Below are 21122 nucleotides of genomic sequence, written 5' to 3'. Positions count from 1 at the left end.
TCTCTTTTTCCCTTAAACAATTGTATATTATTGCTCATCTGAATTTGTCTAGCTACAGCTTTCATGTCTGTTACCTTTTGCTCAACTGAAAAATACTTGTCAAACTTCTGTTCCCTATGAAGATATTTATATAAACTTTTGATAAACTAAATAAACTGAGCTCCTTGATTGCTTTTGATGTCTTCCTGTCTTTTGATCAACCCTTCAGTGCCGGTGGGCATGCTGAGCTGCAGCAGGCATGGTGTGGGCACACTGGTGGGCTGCCAGGGTCCCACGGGCCGGCCCGAGTGCCAGTGGGCAGCTGGGCAGCAGTGTCCTTAAAGTGCTGCAGCGATTCGCCACCGCTGGGTGTTGATACATGAGCCCTGGCAATTCCTCCTGGGGCAGCTCTGAGACCTCTCCAGCCCCAGCTGTCCCACTTCAGTAGTGGCAGCACTGAACATGCCGGTGCTCAGCACCACCCTGAAGTGTTCGGTTTGGCTACGGGCCGGGCAGGCGGTTGGGGGTGGCCGTCTCTGGTAGGCAGCCAGCAGCTGGTGCCAGAGACATCTAAAACTTCCCAAGCATGGATTTTGAAAAATCCTGAATGTGTCTGCTAACCTGTCTTCCCCTACGAGTGTTCTCCCCTGCTGTCTTGTTATCAACCATGGTTAAAGGGAAAAACTTGATTTTCACAACAGAGTAGAAAACTGAATTTTTAGGCTTAATTGTGCATCCAGAGCACTTGAGATCTGTAAGCGTCTGCTTCAGCCTCTTGCTTGTCATGTGCTAGTGAACTGGGGGGTGGCCCTTTGCTGTAGTTCTTCCTGTTTGCCTGAATTGCCGTGAATCATTTTCACATTTCCTTGCAGTAAAGATGAGCACCTCTATCAGAACCTTTGTGTTTTGTATCGTCTTTTCTATTTTCATACAGGTCTGTGGGGAAAACCAGTTGGCTGAAATGTCTGCTTAAAATACTACATAAGTGCTTTCTTATACATCATGTAAGATGCCACTGGAAAAAATCCAGATTGTGTACTCTTGCTTTTGAATGAGTCTTCCAAACATGCTGAAAAATTTGAAGTTTGATGCAGTTTGACATTTTTGCCTTTGAAAAAAGTCATTTGTCTAGTTTTCATAATGTTTAAACAATTCAGCTTGCATGCTTTCAGGCTGTTCACTTTTGTATTACTGCAGTAAATTCTCACTGTCAAACTGCCATGCTCACCAAGGGTTTTAGTAGAAATGCTTGCTATGAGTGACTGAACGGAGCCCTTCAGTCCTGTCAGACTTGAGGAGAGGTGACACTTTTTTTCTAAAGCCCATTTTGTGAAGAGTTCGGTCTGTTTTGTTTGCAGCTGTGGAACTCAGTGAAGCTGTGCCTGTGTAAAATTGAAGAAATTTAAGTCTTTTAGCGGGACAAGCAAATGGGGATTTATTTTGAATATTCACCTAACTGGAATTAAGTCATTAATAAGTTGTTCTGACTTGAACTGTGCAGCAAGCTTGGAGACAGTTATTGTGGGTATTGGCACAGCATGTCTGAACAGGCTGCTTGAAAAGAATCTCATAAGTGACTGGAGGAGGAAACAAGGCATAAGATAAGTGCTTGGACCCTTGATTACATGGTGGATTGACTGAGCAAAATGCCATCCCCTTCCCCTGTTTGGCCACATAGTGTCCCTCCTCACTGAGCAGGGTGCTCGGAGAGCGGTGGGGTGCATCACAGGGGGCTCTTGCCTTTACTGTGTGTGGGTCTCCACCTGCTACATTGCTCTGCCCAGGGCCAGTGGCATTCTGGGCACAGGCATGTCATGTGAATCATTAAAAAAATGTCTGGAGAACAGCTCAAGAGGTGGTTCTTCTCTGACCGAAGGCAGTATCAGTTATGCCTGTCATGCAGACCAATGTGTGACCCTCCTGGGACACCCACAGAGCAGGGAGGTCTCTGCCTGCCCAGGGCAGTTAGCTCTGGCGTGGCCACCAGGCTTCCTCCTGCACAAATGACTTGAGTTTTCTGGCTTCAATCTTTTCGACTGTAATGGAAGCCTGCCCTGCCCACTGCAGCAATGAAGCGTGCTCTCTCCAGTATCATCTGAAATCACTGGCCATTTTCTGCTTTGCCCCCTCCCTTTTTTAATCCCTGTCAGCCCCACAACTTCAGTCCTGTCATCTCTCACCGACCAGCAGCTGTGTTGTGCCATAGCTTGTTTCACTCAGGAGGAAGTTTCATTTCTTATAGCCAGGTAGAGCTGTAGGCACACACCTTACTGATAGTGAAAGTAGGTATTTACTAAAGGACTATACAGTTAGGTGCCACTTTTATTTAAAAAGAGTTACTTGATCAACTGTTCTGCCCCCTCCTGCCCCTTCAAAAATGCCCATGCAGTTCATGACTTAAATCATGCTTTTGGCATTCTTACCAAACCTGGGCTAAATAAGACCACTGCAAGTTAACAAAGTAACTTCTCAGGTGCCTAGGAGAAAAAAAAAACACCTTGAATCCATTTAATCAGTACTTGAAATAGTAGTGCAGTAGGGCTCAGTGCCTTCCCCTGTGTGTAGCTGGCTGGAACTAACTTGGGCTTCCCTGGGCTTGTTGACTCCCCTGTGAAGCTCCCTGCTGCTTTTGCTTAACTACCCTGGCTCTGCTCTGCCCTGCAGCTCCTCTTCAGCTGATGGAGCAGCTCTGACACCTGCCCGATGTGCAGAGCACAGAGCAATCCTGTGGCAGGCAGGGAGGAGTTTCTAAGGAGAAAGACCCAACAGCAGAGGAGGGACCCAGTACCACATCACACCACACAGTCCAGCGTGGTGTGAAGTCCTTCAGGAGGATCTGTCATGAGAATAAAGTGGTTTGGGAACAGATTCTGGGAATCCAGGGGGAGAGGGACAGAAGAAAGAGGCTATTGTTTTCAGCCATCATCCTCTGAAATGCAACCCCTTCCCAGGCCAGGAAGGGTCTTGTTCAGTAAGAATGGGATGGCTTTGCTGTGTTATGTTTGAGGGTGCTGTGAAGGATTATAATGATGCTGTCTGTGGAGGTGGCTCCATTGCTATCGCTTACATGCTGTAAAACAAAGAATGAATTTAGTGGGTGGCCGAAACATGAACAGTGAAACATGGCTAGGGCTAACAACCTGACAAACATCTGCAAGTACAGAAGTACGTTCTCTCTTTGCATTTCTTCTGGTATTTTTCTGATACACATGGGCCTGTCTTGGCTCTAATTTCAGGAAGATGCGTTGTCATAGTATCAGCTCACTACAATCTTTCAGCTTCTAAAGGTGAAAGGCTGAAAATTCTGGGATGGACATCACCTGGCTGGAGATGCTTAGGGTGTATAACCTCTGACAGGCATTGGGTTTGTAGGTGTACACAAGCTGTTCTGGTGTGTTGCCTCTGCAGATCCCTTTTGCTATGTGGCTAGAGTCTGGTTTTCAGGGTTAGGAAGAGGAAAGCTGTCAAAAAAGTCACCGGAAGCCAATACCACAGCTTTACAGCCCAAATTATATCAATGTTCCAATTCTAGAATTCAAGTTAAACCTTCATTTGTGCTGTAAAACTGTGGTGGAAGTAATACATAATGTTCCAATCTGTAGTATAAATGCAAAAAACTGAAGTTACTGATTTTGCTCAAATAAAACTTTCTCTTTTAAAAAAAAGACCTCACAGCAAAAATATACCTAGTGCAAGATACTACTTTTAATGTGCTTCAGTGAGCAGTACAGACTTGTACAGAAACACACCTGACAGTTGTTGATTGGATTTCCATGTTTAAATGGGAGGCTTTTTGTATTCTTTATAAAGTATTCAACATGGAAGCACCTTCTTTTGAAGCTGATAAATGTCAGAACTTGAATACAGCACTCCAGCAAAAAGGTTAAGTCACTTTTCTTGTTGGAAAGATGCCCTGAGCAGCGTGGCTGCACGGTCTCTTAGCTAGCTGGTCCGCAGTTTGCATTCATTGATCAGTGAGTTGATAAAAATGAAAACCCACCGACAGCAATGAATGTTGATTGCAGCCATTAGATGCTGAAGGTGTGCAGCGCTCTCCCTTCAGACCGTTCCACTGTTCACCTGTGTCCCACGGAATGGTCGGTATTGTAGTCTTGACCTCAGGACGTGCAGTTATTTCAGGGCTTCTTAAAATCTTGGTGACTTCTAGAAAGTACACTTCCACACGGAGAGTAGTAGAAAAACATTCTTTTTTTAGGAACCACATTAAAAATATTATATTAATTGCCTTTTTGTTTTTTTTAAAGGCAGTTTGTTTTGCTTGGATCCTCTGCTTATACTACAGATTCTGCAGTCAGGAATATCTGTTTTGGAATTTAGGTGGTTCTTGATTCTGTGTACCCCAAATGGTGCATTCAATGAACCTTTTGTATTCTTGCATTTAAATTATTCTCCAAAAATTCTCAAGCAGCACATTGTCCTCTAACTCAGTGAGGTCTGGGCCCCATCCCAGAAGCATTCCTATTACACCAGTATAAGACATCCTGCTTAAAAGCATTCATCACATCCCCATTGAGTCTACTTCTCGGCTGCCAAAAGCACTGCAACACCCGCATGGTGTGTTTGCTGGAGTATCTGCTGCTGTTGACAAGTGGTTTATCACTTCGAGCAACCATTTCAGATGGTGAACTTCTGCGTGGTTCATTTCTAGACCTTCGGGTAGGAGAGCTCTAACTGTCTATTTAACTATCAGCTGAACCACCTTCTACTGGTATGTGTTATGACAAAAGCCTGTGTGATATTTTAATGCTACTAGGTCATAGGATACGAGCATATAAAGGTGCAGAGTGCGCCTGAAGGGAACAGCCTTAACTTGCAAGAGCCTATGCTTTCTCTTGGTCCTGAGGCGGGCATCTGTGTTAAGTGCTGCCCATCTGTGACCGCATATAGAAGTAAAATTATACGTGTTACAAGACCTCTTCTAGAGCAGCCCAAGACAACATTCCCTGGTATGTGCTTTGAGTCTTGTCTTTTTCTACACGTTCTGCGGTGCCTGTGGGGGCAGAACAACTGCCCGCAGCCTCGCAAAGGCACATGCTGCTCCAGCCCGCTGTGTGCAGTCCTACATCTGACCACCCGGGTCAGGGGCAGGAGGGGCACCATGTCAATACTGCTGAGCTGCCTGCACGTTTGGCTTTCTGTTCCATTGCAAGGAAGGATATTTTCTTGCTTGCCTGGTTGTAAAAGCGACAGCATGAGTCGCAGGAGCAGCTGGACCTTGCTGGGAGGGATCTGGTCCTCGGTCAGCGTTCCCGGTGAGCAGCTGCTGAAATCGAGCGCAGGTTCCTGTGAGCAAATGAACTGACATTCCAAAGCTTTTTCCAGTGAAGCTCAAGTTGCCAGCCCAAATGGAAACGAGGTTTCCCTCCTGATCTGGCCTGTATTCTGCTATTTTGAACATATACCATGCTCAGATTTGTTTCCAAGTATACCATATGGTGTGGATACGTTACTGCTTTTGTGCTGCCCGTACAAAACCTTTCATTACTCAGATACTTTTGTTTTGCAGCAATTCTGCTCTAGTATAAAGTTTTAATTATTTTTTTTAAGAAGAGAAAACAAACATTTCTTATACACCAATTCATTTTTGGAGAAAGTAGAAGAACTGGAAAAACTCAACCTCTGTAGCTCTTAATATAATCTGTAAATCATGACCTGTTAATGGCAACCACATGTGAAAAACTATGAAGGTTCAAGCTTTCCATTTAACAGAGGGTTTGTGATAAACCTCAAGGTACAGTCAACGGTCGATGGTTTTTTCTAGTTCTCAAACTCACCGACAGCGTTGAATGTTCACTGAAGCTATCCAAAGATGGCTGTATACATGCACTGTACATATTTTCCATGCATATGTTTTCCATAGACTAGCAGTGGAAACACTGCTGAGGACTGCACATTCTTTATTTTAAAGTCTTAAACTGCAAGTATTTTAATTACAAAATGGAACCATGAGGACTAATGAATTGCAGAAGTGTAACGCTACAGTTATAGATGCTAAGTTGACTTAAGTGTTTCTTAAAACAGCTTTGAACGTATCTGAATTGCATTGCGAAAAAGCCTTTCCTCCTGTGGATATGCATATTCTAAAAAGCTATGCTAAGGGTGTTTATGTTTCAGATTGCTTTATAAAGTTCACTTTAAATACATAATAATAAAAAAAAGCAGGGGGGACACCCATAGCTGTAAACCTACACCAGTGAGAGCAGGTGGGGGTCTACTTCTTAGTGGAGTGCATAATGTTTGTTTGTATTTCTACAGCTCCTATCCCCTCTCTTCTTGACCTTGGGTTTCTAAAAGCTTTATCTGTGCCATTGCTTTAAGGCACGCAGATTCTCAGCAACTGCTTGGCTGAACTAAGGTGACCCTTCAATGGCAGAACATCTTACTGGGCAGAGCTGCTGGAGAGTGGGATGGGGATTGGTCATGCTGCTTCTTCAGTCGCTTGTTTCCAACTGGATTAACCTGACCCCAGGATGTTTTTTGTATTGGCTGCAGCATGGTGCTCCCAGCCTGCCCAGTGGGTAGGCGGGCAGCGCAAAATATGCCGCACCTGATGGCTTCTTCCCTCCGCTCACTTACTTGTCTGATACTCAGCTCCTGAGATGCTGTGGCCCCACGTGCTGCAAAGAACTCACAGGTGAAATCTCCTGGAGATGCCTGTGGCAGCTGAAAGCATCAAAGGGTGTTGCTGAACACCCAGTGAGCTCGTACTGTGGGTGTTGAGCATCGGGCTTGGGTTCCGAGTCCCCGCGCCCTGCGGTGGAGATGGAGCAGCCAGGTGTTCAGGACTGTGGGAAATCCTGCCCAATGCCAGTCATGGAGAAGTCCTGAGCCTCAGATTATTTTAATGTCATCTAGAATATTATGGGAGCAGCTTAATTGCAAGTGTTAAACTGAATATGTAAACACCTGCCTAATAGTTGCACTATGTTTTCCCTGAAAAGTGGAAAAAGGGATTTAGTCTCTTGACATCTCTGTATTGCATCTGTCTAATTATCTTAACTTTTTCCACCTGGCTTGCATGGTTTGCGAGAGAGGAATTACCTGCAGCTTCTTTGTTAAAAATGAAATCTGCTGTCGTATCTGAAGTAACTTTGCTGTGAGTAAAGCAGAGCCTACAGTTAGTGGGGATAATTTATCACTTAAATTCTACGGACTTGCTTTGAATTCAGAGTATTTGCTCTTGTTGTAGGGACTGTTAAGTGTGTCAGAGTGTCCTGAGCTGATGCACGTAACTTAACAGTAAGTGTACTGTCTAATAAAGTACTTGAGACAATCTCCTATATTGAGTAAGCTGTTTGAGGGAGAAGCTTGTTTCCTGAATACAGTTGGCAGTCTGCACTTAATGGACAGATTTTAATGGTATCGTTAAATGTCAACTGATACTGAAAATCGAAAGAATTCTCTGAAAATTAGTCTCACCTTTTTCTTGCCATCTTTTGGGAGTAGGAGCTGGTGGAAAGAACAAAGAAAATTTGAATTAATAACAAACAGTGCTCAGCCTGGAGTGTTAAGCCTCGTTAATGTCCCAATATGAAGGGTGACTACATGTGGGAGGTATAACATAAATCAAGGAAACTAAGTTCAAGTCAAGCATGAAATTTTGGTTTTAACAAACCAAAACAGTGTGTTTAAATATAAACTACATTGTGAGAGAGGCTTTTCCTCAGTTCACTATTTCTTCCTCCTTTTGTACCTCCACTGACCTTCAGCTGGGTAACTTTCATCTTCTTATTGCACGATTTGAGAGCTTGAATTTCTTCTGAATGTTAAAAACAAACTGTACATGTTATTTCTATGTCCTGGCTGTATGTTCCTTCCCTCTTGCAAAGTTCAAAGCTTTCCATCAGCTAGATTTTTGGACAGATTCCGAAATGATAAAATCATTCTCTGGAAACTGTAACTGGGCAGTATGTGCAAGGCTCGGGGCAGGCAAAGATGAAACCTTTACAGCCGTTCTGTTGCTGGGAGTTTTACCCCCAGGACTACGTACAAAATCCACGTTCTCTTTTCACTCGCCAAGTCCTTTCTCTCTCGTGTGTGTGTGTGTGTGTATACATGCATACATATGTATATATCTATATAGTGTAAGGAACTTTAAAGAGAGGATTACCCTGTTAGAGCAAGAGCCATCAGAAAACTACACCAGTGAGGCTAGCAGCACGGAGACAAGATTTCTCTGCCACATAGTCCTAGCGCTTTCTTTTCTTACTGTTGCTCAAATGATTGCCTGTGTTTTATCACAAAACAGGTCACGTCATTTTTCATCTATTTTCTTCCCTATTTTGCTTCCCTACTGAAGTGTCTTTATGCCGAACGGAAGGCTCGGCTGTGGGGAGCAAAGCACCCGCGGCAGGTCGGGGCTGGGCACGCCGGGGGCGGCTGGAGAACCCCGTGCTCAGCCACTGTTGCCCAAGCCTGCTGAACAAGAACGTTTTTTTCATTTTTTTTGCATTAGCATGGCAGAACTGGTAAGACACTGTGGAGGTGGTTAGTATGTGGGCTGCTTAGTTTGGTCTGACACCCTGAAAGCTGTTATCTGCCCTGAATCTTCAACGTACCTTCCTCTTTCACCTTCGAAGCACTGAAACCAGCCCATAGTTGGCAGTTGCCACCTCTATTGTTATTGCTTAATTACTATTTTCCATCGTGGAAAAAGGATTAAGTGGACCCGACACCCTCCCTAGATGCTGAAGGCAGCCAACCATGGGACATGGGTCTCTGAAAGCCCAACTGTTCGCTCGGTACGTGGAGCACCTTATAAACTGGAATCCCTGTGAGGTCGTCAGTGTAAGGATGTGAATCGGGAAGGTAGCGGGCTGCTAAATTAGAACTTTGCAATGGAAATGCAGTAAGTTCAGGGCATGTAAGGTTTTCTTTCAGCTTACAGTGGAAAGAACGGGTTTCTGTATGAAGAAAATGGTTTCCTCAAAATATGCATATGAACCCTGCTGAAACAGAGGTTAACCTGTTAATTGCCTGAAATATGGGGACAGGATTTAGTTAATTTTTTGGATGTTTCTGGTACTTTGTGTATTTATGGTGCCTGAACAATTCTTACACCCCAATTCAGTCATTCTATTAGCTCCTCACAAGAAGACATTTATGTGTAGCAGGGCAGGAATCCTAACGGCACTATAAAGTGTCACTAAATAAATTTAACATATGCATCTGGTAGTGAAAAAGCTGCCCCTTCCCTTTGTCCCGCCGAGCCATAGCTGTGCCTCGTCCGAGGGAGGTGTGCGACCCCAGCGTATGGAAATCAGGCCTAAGATCGTGCTCGGCACCAGACCTGGTGTCTTTGTGCCTGCCTTGAAGCATCGATGGAAATGCCATGTGCGAGCATGCTTCCTTTGTCCTGTAACAAGCTTTAACTGTACTATAAAAACGTGTTTTCTTTGTAGATGTAAATGACCTCAGCAGTGTAAGCATGCAAATACACCTTGACAAGACAACGGGGAGACAAAAGGATGTAACCACTGGCAGTATTTTTAGTTACTGCTGTGGTTTCATTGAAATTTGGGTGAGCATTTAAGTAGCAATGCCATGGCCAATCACTTCAGATTCAGCAGTCTTCTACAATTAGCATTGCAGACTTTTTTTTTTTCAATTGTCCAAAAGCTCCTTAGACTACTAGTTGACAATTCTTGGGACTACGTGAAGTCAGAGGACAAAGTTACCAGCCTATTCCATTTGCCCTTTTATAGAATAAAGTGCTGTGATGGTGATCCTAAAGAAAATAAATGCAGATCTCTTCTGGGACCTGAGAGAAATGCTGTTAATACCAGCTTCCAGCGATTTATGGAGGACTTACTGAGTTCTATGGATCTCATTTTGAGTTGACAAGCTTACTCTTGGATGCAACATACCCTTGACTTTTATAAGGTGTTTGACTTAATACCGTATGACAACTTAAACTGGTATGATACAAATTTGTTGTGGCAAATGTTAAAAGGCTTATAAAATGACAAACAGGTAGGTCTCGATGCAATTCTGAGTGGGAACTGGATCAAGCTGGCGCAGTCTTAGTTGACTGCCATGTCCTAAAACCTTGCTGCGTAACTGGCCTGGGAGAAACACGGTATCAGGTGCTGTTAGCAGGTTTGGGGGGTTTTAGACAGAGGTGACGCACATCTGGCGCTCTAGACAAATCAAGCACAAATGAATGCTTTAGCACAGTCAGATGCAAAGTTACATGTTTGGGAACAAGGAATATAGACCATGTGTGAACATAAAGGGCTCCACTGTATGAAGCGGTACTTGCTATGGTAGATAATTAACTGCATGTGTGTTTCCTGACTTTCACTACTGTGCAAACAATGAAATACTGAATAGGAACAGAGGCTGTCGCATGTGCATTTAGTTCTCCTGTAACTGCTGAAATACTTTGTCCAGTTCTGGTCCAGGCTGCCCTAAGGACACCACTGAGCTGAACAGGTTTCTGCAAAGATGAGTGGAGGGCAATTAAATAATGAGAAAGACTTGTCACCAGAAAAATAAACGTTCTCTGAAGTAAACCAGTGAAGGTTAGGGAGTTTTGTCCTGCCTGTTGATGTCTTTCCCTGCAGAAATGAGCCAGTTGGAGCACAGCAGCCCTGCCTGGGGCTTGGTAATGGGGCTGGGTTTGGACAGGGGAGCAGAACCTTGAAGATGGGTGTTATCAGGGAAATAACGGTTTGACTTGCTCTTAGAAACCTGATGTGTGAACTTCCGTTTCAAGAGCATATGGAAGAATGGAAAGCTTTTTTTGAACTACAGGGAGGTAATTTTGCCACAAACCAAATTATTTTACATTATTCGCCTCTTGTTGGAAAATACAGGACTAAGTCTCAGCAAATTATTTTAGCAGAAAAGTAAAATTATTTTGGTTCTGATTCTTTTTGCCAAACATGGTAATATTTTAAAATAAGGCATTTGTGAATGAGCTAGTCTGGATGTTCTTGCAATCTGACATCCCAGGTTGAGTAATCAAATGCCCTATGTTTTTTTAAGTACATTACTGAACGCTTTCCAAGCCGCTGAAATAGTTGTATTTTTTAAATGAAACTTGTTTCACCTTTCTAGAACAAACACACAAGCTCTCAGAATCAAACCCTCCATCTCCTGCTACCTGCTAAAGGAAGTATTTATCAAATTTCCTTGTAGCGAGAAGGGTGGCCGGGGCTAGAAGACACTGCCATGGGCAGAAGCTTCCTTGCTGACCTACTTACACAGGACTGATCATAGTGGATTAGGCTCCAGCTCGCTATCCTGTCTCCAAAGTTGTTTTTGTGCAAGATGAAGGGATCAGATGCACAATGTCGCAGGACCCGCCTGCCTCTTCACTGAATTTTCCAAAGGACTAAGTACAATTTCAGCCAAGCAAACCGGCAAGGAAGATAAGGAGCTTCTTCAGGACCGTAACAGCTTTCCAGCACCCTGAGGGTGGCATAAAGGGATGTTTTTCTGAGCAGACACAGCAGGGAGGGTTTTTGGAGCAAGCTGCATTTATGAGCTATTTCTACCTGCAGCGTATAGGGAACAAAAATGACCTCAGCCCAGGATGTCTTAATAATAGTGTATCTTCATCTCATTTCACGTAACTTCAGAAATTGTCTTTGTTGGAAAAAAACTACCTTGATGCTTGGGACCACTATTGAATTGTAGCTGTTGGCTGCAATCAATAAAGCAGTTCTGAGACTAAAATAAAATCAAAACAGTGGCTAATGGATGTTTAGAAAAGGATACAAGGAGGAGAAACTTGCAGTTTTCCTACTCATCATCTCCTGTCTTCCAGACACTTTTCAGCACACGGAGACTTGTGGAGACAGGCTTCTCTGCGGCTGGTAACCGTGAATGCACTTCTCCTTTAATGAATTTGCACAGCTTCCCTGTGAACCTTTCTCCTCCATCTTTTAAGATAGTATTTGTTGCCATGAAGATTATTGTCTGTATTGGATTCATCATTGTTAACAGAGAGGAATCTCGGGTGTCCTCCTGATGAATTTCCGTAGTTGTACTATGCCCTGACACATCTAATGCTGGGTAAGCAGCTTCTGTAGATATAAATAACATTGTCTCTTTCAGTATATAAAACACGCTAGCAGTTCTTCATCACTGGAATACTGCACTGCTCTAGACCTAGCATGCTTTATTACGGTGGTGAATTTAGGGTAAGTACTTCTTCAGAAGATACTGCCTTGCTGACTGCTGCTCTTGGCTGGCAGCTCTGTGTCTCTGAAGATCAAAAAGATTTCCCATTAGCTGTGAATTCAGCGCACAGCTCCTGTGCCTCGGTTTCAGGAAGGAGAAAGATGATCCTAACTGCAGATGATTCTGCTACAGAGACTGTTTTCTGCCTTTTAGCATTTTAGAAATTGCTAGCACAGTCATCAGTATGACAGCCTTCGCAAAAATTAGTTGTTCTGTTGCACAGAATTGCCTTTTTGCTCTGAGGTTGGAACTAGTTGGACTTGGCCAGTCTTTTTTTCAGGGTACGGAGGGCAGAAAATGCCTTCTGTTCTCATACTAGTCTCAACAGTTGAACTGAGATTCCCTGGTTATTCTTTCTGAAATGTATGATGTAGCTGCAGACAGTACTGTTAAGAGAGAATCCCGTTGTTTTCCAATTAAGGTCTCCTTTGACGAGCCAGTGCATGCCACAAAGCCTGCGCTGTGTGGGTGCATCCTCAGTGGTCTGCCTGCCCTTCTGTGTGTTTTACAAGGAATCATTTTAGTTTTTCAATTTGAGGTACTGAAGAAATGGCCAGAACCTGTGTGTGCAACCACGAACATGGGAAAATTCTCTTGCAAAGTAATCAGGAGAGAAATTTGAGGTATTTGTTTTGTTTAGCTGGCTTGATCTTTAAAGACTATCCTAAAACATGATGCCTGCTACAGAAGGGGAGGTCCATTCCCGAGCAGGACATTTCACAGGTGTGTAACAGGACCCCCATTTTACCTGCTGCAGTGTGCCCCTGCCCACACATGAAGCACACTTAACAATACAAAAATATACATAATTACATATATATATATTTATACATGCTAATTGGGACTTTACATTTGACTCACTGTTTGGAATGGATAAAGCTTGCGTTATCTGCTTGGGAAGCAGTATGGATGGAGAGGGATCCAATGAAGGATTTTCTTTTCATAATCATGATGTCTCCTCCCAATTCATGGATAACTGTCCCTTTGAAGATAATTAGTTTCTGGTTTTCAGCTTTGTAACCCAGCAGTTCTCATGTAATAGACTTCAAGGCTTGGAGGTCTTCTCAAAAGAAACGCCTCTAAAAATCTCACTCTCTGGTTCCGTTTCAGCAGCATGGCACCTCCAGGTCAATGTTACGCTGCCATCTTGTAAGGCTCCATTTCACAATACGCCTAGTACAATAAAGATTTTTACTTCCAATAGCTGTAAATAACTGAAGCAAAGAAAATGACATTGTAATGACCAGGAAAAAGACAGGTGAAGATCCATCCTGTCATCCCCCCAGTCTCCTCCTCCCAGCCGCTGTGAGATTTCTTATCGCTTGCCAGCGTCTGGCTTAGCTGCAGACGTGTTACTCTTTCAACAAGACGCATGTCTTCCTCGTGAGTGGCATGAGCACTGGGCACAGAACAAGTGCCCCCATCTCACCAAGCTGCCACAGGACGCTGGCTTCCCCGTCCTGGGGCTGCCGCTCCCGGTGCAGCGGGTGCTGCTTGCCGCCGGGCAAAACCGTGCCTCCGGCATCCTGCGCCGTGCTCTGGTCCACACGGTGGGTGAACTTCCACTGTACTTCATTACTGTTTGTTCCTGTTTTCACACCAAATTCATTTAGCCTTGTTTCCAAATGACCTGAACTACAGCGTGCACGTGGACCGTCGACTAATTTAGAGCGCTTCAGCCATATTTCTGCGATAATTTTCTTTCCCCTGCTTACGTATGCTGCTCAGCCAGCAAGCAGCAGCACCTCTGTAGCTGTTCTTCAAGTGTTAAAATTTAAAATAGAAGTATCTTCAAAGGCTCTGGTAGAACAACCAAGTATGATTGGGGGGGGGGAGGCTTTCTCATATCTGGTTACCAGGCAAATATTCTGCTGGAAGAAAGACTTCCTTCCCCCTCTTATATATTTAATTTCTTTGCTTTTGTGTGCTTTTAAATATTGGATGGATGTGGATATGACCCCCAGGTGAGCAGGACTCAGCCATTCTTTTCTGAATTATACATTTAGCCTATTTGAATGCAGCCATCAAGTGAAACAAAAAGGAGAAAATGTACTTGTGTTCATTTACAAGAATGATCTTTGGATAATGTCACCCAAATATTGCTGGGTTTTTATCTTGCCTATAAAGTAAATTGGTCCCAGTGTGCAGTGAGATGCACATAAAAGTCTGAATATGAAAGTAGTATAAAATTCAGATGAGTTGTAGAACTGGCTTTAGAATTTTGAAAAAAAATTGGAGCAGATTTATTAAGTACAATTTATGAGGGAGTTACATAGTTATTTTTTAGAGGTTTTAATCTGTGAATCTCAAATCTATTGGCACGCTGCACTTTTTCTCCTGCCCTGTTCACTGCTCTTTGATTGTATTACCTACCTTTTCTCCCGGGGTGTGATGAGAGCACAACTGTTCTAGATGTGTTTTGTACCACAGCACGATAAGCCACAGAGACTGATGATGAGATGGTGATTCTCAAATTTGGTTGGTGTGCTGTTCTTTGAATTGCAGATTCTGCAATCACTTCATTATTTTTGTAGTTTTCCTTTTACACTGAACTTATTGGTGCTTAGAAAATATTTTCTAGTATTTTAAGAAGCACCTTCTCCCCTTCCCTTTCCTAAACACTTACAAACTGGTGTGTTTGCATGATCTATGTTTCAGTAACTGCTTTCTAACCGGAACAATTAAGAGCTATGAGAGGAGAGGAAATTTGTCATAAAATGTTCCAAATGGAAATCTACTTTTATGTGGTTTCAGAACAACAATCCAGAAAGCAGAGGTGGATATACCGCAACAGTGTCACAATTCAGATAGCAAAATCCTTATACTCAATAAGTAAACATCAGGGGTTTAGGAGGGAAGTCTGGTTCTGCTCTCAGGCTGAGCAGTCCAAACCAACTATCCTTTGAGGGCACCACAAAGCTCACACAGATGATGCAAACGAAATAGCCTCACTTTACTCAAATATTTCAGTATGTTCTTCATTTCCAAAGCAGACTGCAGAAACATTGCATCTATCCACTGGTTACTGCAGGGGGAAAAAATGAATTAAATAGGGCAAACAAAGCTGAAGCTAAGCTATTATGTATTTCAGATTGCTTAGTATTTGGCATGTGGACCAAATGCTTTAGATTATAAAGCATAAGCCTTTCAGAACCTTAAGTTATTTTAAAATTAAATGGATGACAGGCACAGGTCTGCTGCATGGATTTGATTTTCTTTGTGTCTTAGCAGAAGTAGTAAGCAATGTCTGTAAGTATCTAATAAGGCTATTTTCTGCTATTATGGAGAGGTTTGCTATGAGAAACAGAACTGAGAGCGTACCACATTTTCAATAAAACAAATTGAACAGATTCTCAGAAATCTAGGTCACAGTAACAGATGACCTATACATGGTCCTAGTTTTTGATGCAACTGTCTAATCTGCTCTGAGAGTACTAGCCAGACATCATTCCTAATTGACCTTGATATTCAGTGAACAGAAAGAAAGCTAAAGCCACATGATATTTAAATCTTTAGCAGAAAAAAATATATGGCGAACCCAAACGCGTTGTGTTTTATAACTCAAATGTGTATTGCCTTGTGAGCCTTGTCCACAAATGTGTTGATGATCTTAAAAATCTGAATTTGAGACTCCACCTAACAAACTAAATCTGAATATGAGCAGCCATTTGTAACACCCAGTTCCAGAGCAGCATCCCTTGTATAACTCATTTTGTATTGCAGCTGCCCTGTTGAGAACCCCCCCCGACTGTCTCGGGAAGGTGTCGTGCTCTCTGGCTGGGTGAGGGCTCGCTCCTTGCCTTGCACGAGCCGGTGCGGCTGGAAGCACAGCACCCAGCGGTACCCAGGTTCCAGGCGTGGTGATTATGTAAACGGCACTGCTGAGGCTCCGCTCCGGGGTGCTGGCATGCGTGCAGCTCTCGGTGTAAGTAAATATGGGAGACTGCAAATTACAGTATGTGTGGTGGAACCCTAACCACCTCTTTTTATAGACCAGGCTGATCCTTTTTGCTCATGACATCAGATTGGAGATGTAGCATTATTTAAAGAAGGCACTACAGACTTTTACAAGAGGAAAGATGGATGTGTACTTTTGTGCTAAGGTAAAGGTAGGGTCTGCCAGTAAGCCCAAAAGAAACTAAGCAATACAGCCTTGAGTGCTCATATGGCAAGATACTTTTCAAGAACACTATAAACTGATGTAGGCTACCAAACCAAGAATCAGTAAAGGTACCACAGAAGGTTTTGGATTGATAACCTACGGCTTGCTGCTCTTCCAATGTGCCTCTATTTGGCAAGAAACAAGTGTGTCACTTCTGAGACTCATCACGCCTAGCGCGGGAGCCACCATCAGAACACATGGACCACGTCTATCGGGCTTTAAAAGCAGTTTTAAGTCGTGCTGTGGGGCTGCCCCTTGGGAGCCGACGGCAGCATCCCCTGGGGAGCCACATCCACACACCCCAAGCCCCGCCATGCCCCACCATGCCCTGCCACGTCAGCATGCCCGCCCCGAGCCTTCTCCTGCCCTTAATCGCATTTTGGCATCTCATCTCAGACAGTCTGGCTTTTTTGTGTGAAACACGGGTTTAACCGCAGGCCTCAGCAATGTCATGTTGCAAAACCAAATCGTGTACAACTGAAGGCAGCGAAGACTGAAAGCAACCTGCTGCCAAGCAGGCAGAATTCCTATTCTCAAGCTTACTGTAATATTCATTCACAGGCACGCATATTTAGGTGGCACAATTAACTGTTAATGCAGAAGGGGTTTCAGTATTGAGATGCAGCACTTCAGCGCGCTCAAAATCTGCAGTTTTATGCAACGGTCCTTCGTGGTGATTGTGTTCATTTCTTTGTGTTATGGTTCAGGACAGCTGCTGACGGTTCAAACTATTTTCAGGCAGTACAGTGAAAGTAAGAATGACTGAAGTCTATTTAAAAAGGTGATGTCATCAGTCTGTACGTCCATGTTGCTTCTTATGAAAGAAAAAAACGTAACCAACCAACATGCTTTCATGTTACTCTTAACATAAAAATACCCAATTGTTGTCTCTTGAGTTCTTAATGTTGGAAACTCTTGAGTGATATCAATCAATACTGTGGTTTTGAAATGATTACAGCATCTGCTGGCTATTACTAAGATAAAGTGAAATTCTTGGGATTCCACTTTTTTTTAAAAATTGCCAAGCATACCACTAGATTTCAGCATACCTGATGCATTTTTATTGGCAACTAACCTGTAATGCAATATTACGTATTAACAAATAGTCAGATTATATACACGTTGGTCTTTTGTGTCAGTTGTGACTTCCAGGTCTGTTAGTGGTTAATAGGTTTCTTCTTTTTTGTGAGCCTTTATAAACTTTCTACTGGAATAGCCATAACTGGAATTGGGAAAACTGACTTTTTGAATTATCTGTTATTTCTATGTGCAGCTTGAAAAAGCCAACCCACACAACAACAGCCATCAGCATCCTTTTTGTTGCTGCATGACGGGATTATTCCCATGTCCAAGCTGAGTATGCAGATGTTTACAGGGGCGGGCTTTGCCCAGACATTCTTTTTATGGGTATTTTGATTAGGCAGAAGCTCTTTTTGCCAACCTAATGGTCTGGTTTCCGTTCAAAGTGATATGCTTAAACAGGTATTCAAACTGTAAGACCCAAGTGCAAGAGCAGAATTTAACTTCCCAGCATATATGTGTTTTTGGTTTTCTTTATAGGCAGCACTTTTCAAAGGGTAGGTTTTAAAATCAGCCTCCAGACGAATACTGAGTAGAATAATACGGTCTGCAGTTTGAAAGCACTTTGTAGGTAGAGCCATCAATATCCTTAACCTTTATTAAAAATAATCCATAATGCTTTTGTTGAAAGACTTATTTTAGGTAGGTCCTTCTGGGTTTGTAAGTACCAGCAAGAAAAAAAAATGAAAATAGCTTGATTGTAATCTAGCCTGATTCTTATCACCTAAGTTTTACTGAGAAGTAATACACCCAAGCCATTGTGCTACATCAGGGAGAGAATTAAAGGAAATTATATAATTATTCAGACAAAACTGACCCTGTGAAAAGTATTTACATTCACATTTGTATTTCTAGTGTTCTGGAATAGCAGCTGAAAATTACTATGAGTTGACTGCCTCACACAGAGGGATGTTTTGTTAATCTTACAAAGTAGCACCTTAGACAGGATTTTGGGTTTTTCAAAAATGGTGGTGGTTGGTTGACTCATCCAGTCTCCCCCCCACCCCCCAGTGTTGCTCAAAGGAGCAATGGAATCAAGTCTATCAGCTGCCTAATAGGCTGGTGCAGAGCATCAGCATGAATCTTCACAGGTATCTCCCAGATGCCTTAAGTAAGGAAAACAGGCCCATCTTTCAAAATTCTTCCCCTTTTTCTGAGGTCACAAGGGCTACATTGATAAAACATGCTTAAAAGCAGCAAACAGCCCAACCTTTGTTTTCTATGGTTTATGATACATTCTATCTCTGCAGTTCATAATAAAGACCCACATTTCACAACTGCAATATATTACAACTCTCAATTTCATTGTTTTTCCTGGGTGAAGAAGAGAGCCAAGTCATTCCTGCTGCTCCTGTGGTGATACTTGCATGTAGGGATGCTCCTGGCTGCTCTCTAACACCGTATGCCTGTGCATATTTTAAGCATCTTAATATCTAGTCAGACAGGGTATTCTGTCTGATGCTAAGGTGGTAGGGTAGGTCAGATTTATGGAAAAATACGGAAAACTAGGAACTGCCTAAAGCTTCCTGCTATTTGGGTGAAGACTGCACAGACTCCCACCCCTCAGCAGAGGCACCACGCACAGTGAGGGGCTGGCTTTTCATCTCCTAAAACCCACTGGTTGGTTTTCTAATCTTGATAATTTCTGCTCATTGGCTCCAATCAGCAGATTAAACCCCTGTCTCTGAGCAGTCCTCATTTTAACTCTAGACCTGGGGGGGGGGGGGGGGGGGGGGGGGGGGGGGGGGGGGGGCATGGCAGGAGGGAGAAAGTAGGGGAAATGGGAGGTACCAGACACTGAACATTTTGGTTTTGTTTTTCTTATTTATTATGGTATTTGCCAAGTTGACAGAACTGGATAATGTCCTCCTACACAACTGATACAGGAGACGCACAGAATGAATTTACTGACCCTTTTAGGATGAAATCAGCTGTCCAGCCTCGTCCCCTTACAGCCACCACTAAAATGAAGTCCATTAGAACACCACCACATCTCAGGCTAGACATCAGCTGCCTCAGTAATGAATCTCTGCTTTTTAGAAATGCTTTGATGTTTTTCTGGCCTCAAATTCTTTTAATTTCTTCTCCTTCCCCCCCCAAATTAAAATCTCCAGCCAGATCATGCTTCTGCCTTCCAGACACAGGGCAGTGACTGCAGCCAAAAAGTAACCATATGGACTTCATGATTTTATGTACTGTGACAATAAAGCTTTTATGACATTCTAGGTGGTTAAAAATGGCAGTAAGGCGCTCTTAAACATGGCACAGTCATGTTGCTTTTCTGAACCGGCAGACCTGCCAACAGCGCATCAAAAGCTGTAATTTCCTGTGCACTGAAGCCCCTATCTCTGCTGCCTCCAGCTTTGTGTCCCAGGGCTTGTGCCTGTGTGCTAACAAATCTCTATTGTCCAGCGGGGCGAATAGTGGCTGGGACGAAAGAATTGCTGTCTGGTTTCTATTCAAATCCAGGTAGTGGGATATATGAATGGAGTTTCTCGAACAGCCATGTGAATAACCTCTGCTCTGCGTGGCGGCTGCCAGTGCCTAACGGGCCAGACCCGTGCCCGCACTGCCGCCAGCACCGGCGTCTGAAATACACTTTTCATGCTCCTCGTAGCTTTTAATACTTACTAACTTTTAAAATACGCTATCTGGCATTCCTGGATAAAACAAGGCGGGGGTAAAGCATCCCCTTCGCAACTTTCTGAAGTTGTCAAGGAATTCGACGTGTGGCTTTACACACAAATTGCTTTTGCCCAAGAAAGGGCTCGGGAAAGTTGGTGAACATTATTTTCTCGGAGCACACTGGGGCCCCGTGCTCATTGTGCACCGAGCCGGTGGCCAGTGCCGCGCCCGGTGGCGGCGGGGGCGGGCAGGCGCCTCGGCTGCCGCCAGCCCCGAGGGAGACCCCCGGTGCGGCAGGAGCGGGGCACCGCCAGCCGGGGCGGCTCTGCAGGCCCTGGGGCGGGTTCTGTGGGCCCCGATGCTGTCGGTAATTCCCGCGGAGCGCCCGGTGGCGGCCAGCCCCGCCCGCAGGGCAGCGCCCGGACCCGCCGAGCCTTACACACACCCCTCCCCCCCCGCCGCCACAACAAGTCGCCGGTCGCGACACCGGCCGCGGAGCGCTCGCCCCCGTCTGCCGCAGGTGCCGCCGGGGGAGGCCCGGGGCGGCGGGGCCAGACAAAAGCGGGCACCGGGGGCAGCTCCCTCCGCCCGTCCCGCGGGGCCGCCGGTGCCGGGCGCTGCCGCCGCGGGGCGGGGATGGCGGGGCCGGGGCTGCCCCCCTCCTTTGTGTCCCCGTCTGGCTCAGTTCCTCCCCGCCAGCCCTCGGGCCACACGCGTGTCTGGTTACCGACCCAGACCCGGAGCAACTTCCAGCGCTGCGGAATCGCTCGAGTTTCTCCTTCTTCTGCGGGGCGGGGGGCACTGCCGCCTGCTCCCCCCGGCCCACCCCGGCGGCGGCAGCGAGCCGCTCCCTCCAGCTGCCTTACATTAGCAGATGTATATATTAAAAAAAAAAAAGCTTCTGTTCGGAGAACAAAGGAACACGTGCAGAAATGAGACTGGAAAAAAAAATACGTAAAAATAACCCGCCCCTGGCAGCGCGGCAGGACGCAGGGCGGCCCCCGCCCCCCCGGCGGCTCCCCCGGCGGCGCCAGCCCTCCCCGGCGGGTCCCCGGGATGGAAGCCT

At 44.6% G+C, this 21122-nt stretch overlaps 2 protein-coding genes across 3 annotated transcripts in view; one reads left to right on the top strand and one right to left on the bottom strand.

Moving 5' to 3' along the window:
* Nucleotides 1–21122, top strand: part of NR6A1 (nuclear receptor subfamily 6 group A member 1) — a 98216-nt gene that overhangs the window by 21352 nt on the left and 55742 nt on the right. The window lies entirely within an intron of this gene.
* The window catches only part of OLFML2A (olfactomedin like 2A), a 51185-nt gene that overhangs the window by 29877 nt on the left and 186 nt on the right, over nt 1–21122 (bottom strand). The window lies entirely within an intron of this gene.

This window comes from Falco naumanni, chromosome 9, assembly GCF_017639655.2.
Source record: "Falco naumanni isolate bFalNau1 chromosome 9, bFalNau1.pat, whole genome shotgun sequence".
Taxonomy (NCBI): Eukaryota; Metazoa; Chordata; class Aves; order Falconiformes; family Falconidae; genus Falco; species Falco naumanni.
The sequence above is the reverse complement of the archived record's forward strand: the minus strand, read 5'-3'. Positions and strand labels throughout refer to the sequence as shown.